Raw genomic sequence first — 8,965 nt, 5'->3', positions numbered from 1 at the left:
ATAAGGTATTTTGAGAGATCTGGATCCATGGAGGTCTAGCACTCCCTGCATTTAACACATTTCTGTTTACTGCATAGATGAGTTACTCCCAGAGGATATGTTCATCAGGGAAGATGGTCCAGACAAGAGAGGCAATTAATAAACAGTTATCTTAATGAAATACCAGACATACTTTGAAAATGGAAAGACAGCAAGCTTTCCAAGAAAACCACCCCTTTTCAAAAGGGACTCCAGCCACCATTTCACATACTCTGCAATATGCAACTTATTAATATTTGGTAGCTTAATTTTATAAGTAGGCCCAGCCTAGCTGAAATTTCATGGTCTACACTCGGGGGGGAGGGAGGAGTCGGTGAGTTTGGCCACCCCTGTTATATAGCCTGCTAAATGGAAAGTTCCAAAACAAAGAAATACAAGTTAGTCCACATGGCAATGTTAAAAGAATCAATCAAATCACTCTCGATAACACACATGATATAAAGTCACTATCGTCTAATAGCTAGAGCACAGGGATTTAGTTTCTAGTCTCACTTGTACACATGATTCACTATGTGACCTTAGATAAGTGATGTAACCTCGATAACCTTCTCTATACCAGGACATTTTAGTCATTGCTGTCCAGTAAGTTGTTCTCAATGGTGCTGGCACTGAACTAAATACTACAATATACTAGATAGACATTTGTAGTACTTAGTAATGTGCACATACAGGCTATATTAATACCTCCATCAGTGTTAGCACTAGTGCAGCAGGGCTGTTTGGTAATGGTGAGAAATTTGCTGGCTGAGATAACTCAGTGGGTGCAAATGAACCAGGTCTCAAATTATTTAATTGCAAGTGTAGAGTGGACCTAATCATGTTCAGCACCATTTCTGAAACATATGGTTGAACTTTACTTGAACCAAGTCTTTTCAGATACAGTGTTGGAAACAATTTATCCTGTCTATTTATTAAGGTAGCTCCCAGGGACCTCAAACAGGATCGGGCCCCAATGTACTAAATACTGCACAAACACAGAGAAAGACATGGTTCCTGCTGCAGAGGGAGATTACACTAGCACTTAAACTGTTGTCAACACCAGTGCAGCTGACCTAGCTGCTGATGAATGCAGAATGTGCCAGTGTAAACAAGGGTGCTATTACTCAGATTCCACATCTGTAAAAGGGAGATAACATTTATCCACCTTTGTAAAGTGCTTTTGAGCAAAGAGCTATAGAAGTGCAAAGTATGAGGTCCTGTCTACACCGGAAATTTTTTCAGTATAACCTAAGGTGTGAATTTAAACCAATATAGTTAATCCAGTATAATACCCTGTATACATGCTCTTATTCTAGTACAAGTGCACCTTTTTTCAGTTCAGCTTCTGTTGCTTGGGAAGGGGAGTAAGCTGTACTGAAAAAAGCCACTCATCTTGGAATAAGATTGTCCACATGGGGTGTTATACCAGTGTACTACATCAGTAAAACTGGTAAAACTTTCCCATGTAGACAAGATCATAGTTCATCATTCATCATAAGGATGGTCTTTGATTTTGTTCCTGCACTTTGAAAATCCTTACAGATCAATTGTCACTCAAGCACTGCTCAGAGTCCATGTACAGTATTCCAGAACCAAAAGTCATAGATACTTGCAGAGAATAGTAGTTACTCACATTTTTAATCACCTCTGCTAGGTTCCACAGTTTTCACTAAACAACATTTTTCTTTCAGTCCCCTAAGACCTTGTGCCAAGGTAACTTCTAATTATATTTTATTCAAATAATGAGTTATCCTGTCCATAAATCATGTGTTCTTGGGTAAGACCCATATAATATACCAGGTACCAGAGTTCCATAATGCTAACAAAGCACTCCTTGTGGGACCTGCCATTTAACTTCATTCACCAATGTCAAGTCATTTCTTTATAAAATTAGTGTTAATAAATGTTATTTTTGCAGCTTTGAATGCTTAACACATCTTCCTCCCCCCATCCCCAAGTTTCACACCACACCATGAGGGTTGATCCTGCAGCCTGAACTCCTATTTACGTCAATGGAACCCAAACATAAAGTACGACCGCAAGATTATTGCCATGATGCCTATGAGAGCCAGCCTCCTGATCTTGGCTAGACAGGTGAAAAACTGTGTCTATTCCTTTCCTTACTTATTTCTTTCCTTCCTCTAACTCCCATTAAAAGGGAGAAAAAAACCCACAACCCCACATACATGTAACTCAGGAAACTGTGCCAACTCTTCACCATACCTTCCATCTTCTACATGTCTTCTGTTTGCCTCTTGTTGCTGCTGCTGTTGCTATTTTGGGGTAGGTATGAGCCCCAACCTTAGAATGCTTGTGTGTTTGGTTATTCTTTTAGCATACTGCCAATATTTTATTGAGGAACACAAGTGAGAGAAAGAAACTAGAGGTCATGCCGTCCATCCCTCCATGATGAGGCAGGCTTAGACCATGCCTGATAGATGTTTTCTTAAAAGCCTGCTGACTTTTAACTGTTTGTACATCAGCAAAAGCTTAATGGAATTTCACAGGACAAGAAAAGAGCATTTTTCTAGGCTAAGGCTATTCTCACTGCTGAAAGACTGCTGCAAATAGTAAAGGTGTGAGAACTTCTCAAAGGAACAATCTCAAAAATCCTTTATAATGGAAAGTGTTGGACAATCTAACTTTAGGGTTTACTACCAGTTCCGCCATATTCACTCCTCCTTCTCCTCCTCCTCCAACCCATAATTTAGCCTTAATCCCTCTGAGCAGACCCACCCCTACATCCACCAAGAACATACAACATAGAACACAAACCTATTGTACAGAATAGGCCAAATGGTTTGTGCACATGCTTGCTGTAGACAAGGTCATAATAAGTGGGACATCTACTTATAAGGATCAAAGTGAAAGTAATTTATTTGATGTTTTCAAAGGGAAGGAAGAATTTCACACCTTCTGAATGCCACTTGACTGCAGGTAAAGGATGTTACACCTTGTGGGCTGTATCAGTTAAGGAGCAATTATAACTTGACTCACTTGCATTGGCATTAAAATGCTTGCCTATAAAAAATTTGCTTCTGCTTTGCTTAGTTCTGTTTCATGGATCTGGATGCAGAGGTGTTTTCACATATAACAAGATTCCATTGCACTCATATTTGTAACAATGGGCAGCAAACTTCATCCTCTAGGTTAAAAATAAAGCATGATGAGAATGTAGAGAATACAGGAATTTCAGATTTTATCTTGTAATTGGGAAGGAAGAGGGACAAGTTAAAAAAAGAAAACTGAACTAGGTCTTGGGAAGATTGTTACTTTATAACAACAGTAGTTCACAAAAATTCACATTAGGATTACGAATTCAAGCCTCCAAATTCAGGTATGTTTGGATCTACTTCATCCCATTTTAGAAATAGAAAGTAAATCCAGAGCAATGGATCTGTTTTTTGTTAGAAATGTGTAAATGTTTATCTGAATTGACTATAAACTTCATGTGATTCATGTAAAATTGAACCAGACCAACTGGTATTGGTTTTGTAAAACCTTTTAAGTTAGGTTCTGAAATTACAACTCCAAAGTTTGGAGTGGTTCTCATTATGGAACTATTTTATCTAAACCATTAAAGTTTTTTAAGAGGCCCTGGAAAAGCTGTTTTGGGACAATATGACATTAAAAAACAAGTACATCTAGATACCACTGCCTCAGGCTGTGTTGTTGTATTGCCCTTTGAGGCCATAATCCTCATGCTGCTACATATTTCCATGCCATCTCCTACATCACACTGTTTCCATCCTTCCTCCTGGCATAATGTAGCCTCATCTTTTCCACATCACCACATGCTGTGACTTTTCTACACCATCTGACTATACCACACAATTTCCAGGATGTCTCCCTAAGCACATTTCTAACCAAAAAGAGATGCGCCTTCTCATCCCATGTCATTGCCACATCATGGCCACATTTCTATGCTATCATTTCATGCTGTGTCACTACCATGTCACCACATCATTACCATGCTACCTTCTCCTGCCACTTCAAAGCAGGAGACACAGCCTTATTTTTGGCGAGGGATCTACCCATTCCATTGGCCACACTGGGTGAAGCGAATTGCTTCTGAACCTCCCTAACAAATACCCATTAACTCCCATGCCCGCTCCTATTACTGCTGCTGCTTTTTAATTTGTGCCTAGCCTAAACTCATCTGCTCCAGCTAGCCAGCCTGTGGCTGAGTGCATGCCTCTGCTGGGTGTGGGTGCAGCAGCGCAGACAGCAGAGTCTCTCTCTCTCTCTCTCTCTCTCACTCACTCAGCCGCACAGCCAATGACACACGCCTCTCTCCCCCAAACAGCCAATGGAGTTTGAATCATTCCGAATGCACCAATCGAAGGGCCTCGGCCCTGCGCTTTGAGCCCATTGGGCCAACGGAAAGGGCTGGTTCGTGAGTGGCTCTTCCAGTAGCCAATCAGCGCTATCCCCGGGAGGGGGGTGTAACTGACAGTGAGGGGGCGGGGGGAGGCCAGGAGGCGGCAGCTTTTCGAATCCAGTGTCTCGCCGCACAGCGGTGACGGCAGCGGGGGAGCCGGCCCCGGGCGCTGCGGTGAGTCTGGGCCGGGCCGGGCCGGGCCGGGCACTTGGCGCTGCGCTGCGCTGCGGGAGCGGAGCCGGGTGCCCGCGGGCGGGACAGGGCTGAGCGCAACGTGCGGGCGGCGGCGGGGGGCGCCTTGGTCCCCGCCCGGCCCGGCCCGGCCCGGCCCGGCGGTGGGGGCCATTCTTCCGCCCCTCGGTTCACGCAGCGCGGCTCGCGCTGTTCACCTGCGCGGGCACAGCCAGGTCGCTTCTCCCCTGGCTCTGCGCCGCGCTGGAGGCTCCATCCCTAGAAGAGGCTTGTTTCAAATCTGCTCCAGCCTGGAGATAAGGGCAGCCCAGCTCGGCGCTGCAGACACGGCGCTGGAGGGGAGCCCTCCTGGGGGTGGCAGGGAGCTTTGCCCGGCGCCAGCCCGGCTCTGCTCTGCTCTGTTGTGTACCACCCTCCCTGAGCTACTGGCTGCAGCCATGGCTTCAGCTGCATTTGTCAGTGTCACCCATAGCAGGCCTGTAAGTACAGGGGGACTGTGCTGTGGTGGCCCAGCCTGAACAGGTAGGAGCAGACACGGGTACTCCATAGCAAGTGCCCACAGGTTCCTGTTTCTCAAGCGCCTATGTCCACCCCATATGGAAAAACTTTTGCATGTTTGTTCTGGGTGCAGATCTCTTTGCTTGGCATCTTCTGAGTCCTGTTGCACCATTTCTTGTGACTACCCTGAACTGTTGCAGGAAAACTTCCTTTGGAGATGGTGGTGAACAATTCTGCCAGTTGGTAGGATGTTGTCATTTTTCCTAGTGCCACCTTGGATGACTTGTCCAAATCCTTATATGTTGTTACCAGATTTGCCCATCACGTTGGGGTATGCTCATTTATTAGGGTTACCTTCCTGGAAGGGTACTGCTTGTGTTACTTGTGTGTTCATATGGCTATAAGTCTCCTCCCAATGGAGCTATCCTGCAGGACCTAAGGTTTTCAAGGCTGGGTTCCTCCAGCCCCAGATTCAAATAAAACCCCTGACATATATACACACACACATTCCAGATTAACCAAGTGCGTCTGAGCGGACCGGGCTATCCGCACTCTCAACTGACCCCTTATATGTCCCTGAACTCAGCAGGCTGGGTGACAGCACTTTCAGTGGCCACCCTTATATGCCCCTTTGCACCACACCAGAATAGAGCACACTTCTGAGCAGGCTGGGTTCACTTTTCAGCTCCCCCCCCCCCCCCCTCCATTTGCCCCTGGACTCAATCAGGCTGGGTCAAACAGCACGTTCAGCTGCCACCCTTATATGCCCCTGGACTCCGTAGGCTAGGCAGAGCAGCTTTTCTCAGCTGCCCCACCCCACTCTACAACTAACCCCCTTGATGAGCAAACCCTATAGGATTTTTGGGCCCTCTAGGGATCTTTGGCTTCGGTAAAAGAAGGGTTGCTGCAGAGCAAGATAGGGAAGCCAAGAACACAAAAGATTAAATGAAGTTTGGAGAGAGAGACTGGCAACCAGCGTGATTATAAGAGTTAGTTTATTGCCAGGTATATAGAACTTATGATACTAATAGTAATGTCATACAAGGAGAGAAAAAACATCAAGCGCTTACAATACTACACAATTTCAGTTGGGGGAGAGGGAGTGTGTGTGTTGGGGGAAGATGGGGATGGGAGGGGTCTCCACTCCGTGTAGCTCAGAGGTTCCCAGGAGACAGGCTGTTCAGCTTAGGGTCCAAAGCGCTTGATGCAGCATTTGGAACCAGGCACCAGAGAGGGGTTTGAACGTGGGTAGGGGTTTTTATAGAACACCTGGTTTGTTTATGTGTAAACAATGTCTCAAGGAAGTATCCCAGAGTAGTTTTCTTTATGCTGGATAATAGGAGCTGATCACTCCTGGCTATGGGCAATGTTTCTTGAGGGAGCTCACAATGCAATCAGGCAGATTCAGTGTTTTGCATCTCAATAACTAGAACGGTCTGATAACTGCAGAGCTGGGTGTGTGCAGGTGTGAGTTCATTTACATCAGGAGCAGAGATCTCCCATCATGCAGTGCGTCCCTGCTTTGCCAATCCCAGAATTCAGTGTGGTCCCTGCTTTGGAGCTTGGTTTGCCATTCACTATACTAATTCTTGTTCCATCTTCGATGTGCATGAGGCTTCTGTTTTCCATTCGGTGTCCTAATTGAGATGCCTCCTTTTTACACCTTTGGTGTAGATGAGGCTAGGGGAGTTGTCTTCATCCTATCACCCTTGTTTTGGAGGGTTTTAAGTGTGTCTTCCACTGCCTTTTCGTTGCTTTTGGTTTCTGGTTCAAGCAGAGGCTGGGGTGGGATTCAGATGAGCCAGAGAGTAGGGGTTTTGGGCCCTGGTTCCCCAAGAACACAGAGCTGCCAGGTAGCAGTGTTTGTATGAACAGGGCCATTGTGCTGTTCATTAAATTGTAGAGAATTTTTCTTTAGATCTGCATGAAAAGCCTTCTAGAATTTCTAGATATTCTGGGACAAGACTTACAGGTGAAGCTGAGGACACTGCTGATTGCCTAAGGCATGACTTCACTAGGATTTTATATAACACATGTAAACCCATCTCTGAGGGTGGCTTAAGCCGTTTATCTGTTGCCTGCTGCTTAGAGTGGCTTCTCATCTCAGGGATATAGGTCCTGGGTTCTTTATTTTGGTGCCTGGTGCCACCAACCACCTAGTGCATGGAACACAAAGGGTAGTGTCCCTTGGGAAAGTATTTACAGTAGAACCTCAGAGTTACGAACTGACTGGTCAACCACACATCTCATTTGGAACTGGAAGTATACAATCAGGCAGCAGAGACACCCCCTCCCCTCCCCCCCACAAAAAAAAAAGCAAATACTGTACTGTGCAGTACTGTATTAAATGTAAAGTACTAAAAAATGGGGGGGGGGGGAGTTCAAAAAGAGATTGGATAGAGTAAGGAAATTGTTTCTGTACTACTTTCACTTAAATTAGGATGTTTAAAAGCAGCATTTTTCTTCTGTGTAGCAAAGTTTCAAAGCTGTATTAAGTCAATGTTCAGTTGTAAACTTTTGAAAGAACAACCATAACATATTGTTTGAAGTTATGAATGTTTCAGAGTTACGAACAGCCTCCGTTCCTGAGTTGATCATAACACAGGTTCTACTGTATTATCTTGGGAAAGTATTTACTACCACATAATATACTAAGAGTGTAGTCCAGTACACAAGGAATAAAGTATTTATCACAATCCCAAAAGTAACAATACAACAAAGAGGGGACTTCATTAGGTACAGAGAGCAAAGGATATGGGGTAAAGAAAAATAGGAGTAACCAGAATAATAAAATAGCCATAATACCTTAATCTTTCCCCCTCCCAATATTTACAGTGTGCCCAAACCATCCAGCTCCATCCCAACGCCTTCCTGGGCAGAATGTAAATTGCAAATCAGTTCTTTATGTGGGTGATGCAGTGCTGGAACTGTTGGTTGGCTTAAAACTCAAAACAAAATACACATGGGATTTCTTATAAGGTCTTTATGCCTAAAAGGGTAGTATCATCCTGAGACCCCCTGGTCTGAAGTCCAATGGAAAGTTAGGCTGACTCTTGGTAGCCTGACCTGGAATCGCTCCTCATTCTCCCTTGTCTGGGAGCACAATGTAGTAAAATCTCATTCCCTCAGCAAGTCAGTGATAGAGAGGTAAAGGAGGTGTCATTTGCTTCTTAAAAATCTACAGAATCATAACTTCAATGGTGTTGCCCTCTGTTGTGTGATGGGAGATGGCTCTCCTCCACCACTCCCCCAACTTCTGGTCCTGCAGAGATGGTGGAAATTTTGATAATGTTGTCAGTAATGGATTGAATTGGCTATCATTTGAAAGCCCTATCTCCCACTAACACAATGGTATTGAACATGACAAATTTAAAATAATTATGTAGATACATTTTGGAACATGTTTTAAAATGTACATTCTTTTCATTAGACTTTAAGGCAGTGATGCATAGCTTACATTTAATAATAATAATAATAAAAAAGACATTGATCTTTGGTAATTCTTGGGAAGTTAGCCTTGGCATGTAGGACTGAAAACATTTATTCATTAAAATCATCATCACTCTAGAGTGCCACTGCTAGACATGTTGTCACACTGACACTTGTCCATGATGCACTTGTGCATCTCTGTACAAGGCAGGCTGCTGGCCAAACATTTGCAGGGTGATAAGCATCTGGTATTTTGCATACGAGTATTTGATTAGCTAAAGGAATGATTTGGGAGCAAGTGGTATCTTACACATAACTGGTGTGATTAGTCCATCCTCCAAGACCATCCAGGCCTGACTGAGCATCTCCAAAACTACCTCCCCTGTCATCCTGGAGCCATTTTATTGCTTGATAATTTGCCATCTTGATAGAAAAAGGGATACATTT

The 8,965-nt window shown here is 44.2% G+C and overlaps 1 protein-coding gene across 2 annotated transcripts in view; it reads left to right on the top strand.

Moving 5' to 3' along the window:
* Window positions 1-4,487: 4,487 nt before the first annotated feature.
* CENPF (centromere protein F) overlaps window positions 4,488-8,965 on the top strand; it is a 92,119-nt gene continuing 87,641 nt past the window's right edge. For both annotated transcript variants that reach the window (XM_067564967.1, XM_067564968.1), the window contains exon 1: window positions 4,488-4,573. The gene's annotated coding sequence lies outside the window, so the exon portion shown is untranslated. The remainder of the gene's footprint in view (window positions 4,574-8,965) is intronic.

The sequence above is a fragment of the Emydura macquarii genome, unplaced genomic scaffold, assembly GCF_026122565.2.
Source record: "Emydura macquarii macquarii isolate MOO-44397 ecotype Brisbane River unplaced genomic scaffold, CSIRO-AGI_Emac_v2 contig_2676, whole genome shotgun sequence".
Classification (NCBI taxonomy): domain Eukaryota; kingdom Metazoa; phylum Chordata; order Testudines; family Chelidae; genus Emydura; species Emydura macquarii.
The sequence above is the reverse complement of the archived record's forward strand: the minus strand, read 5'-3'. Positions and strand labels throughout refer to the sequence as shown.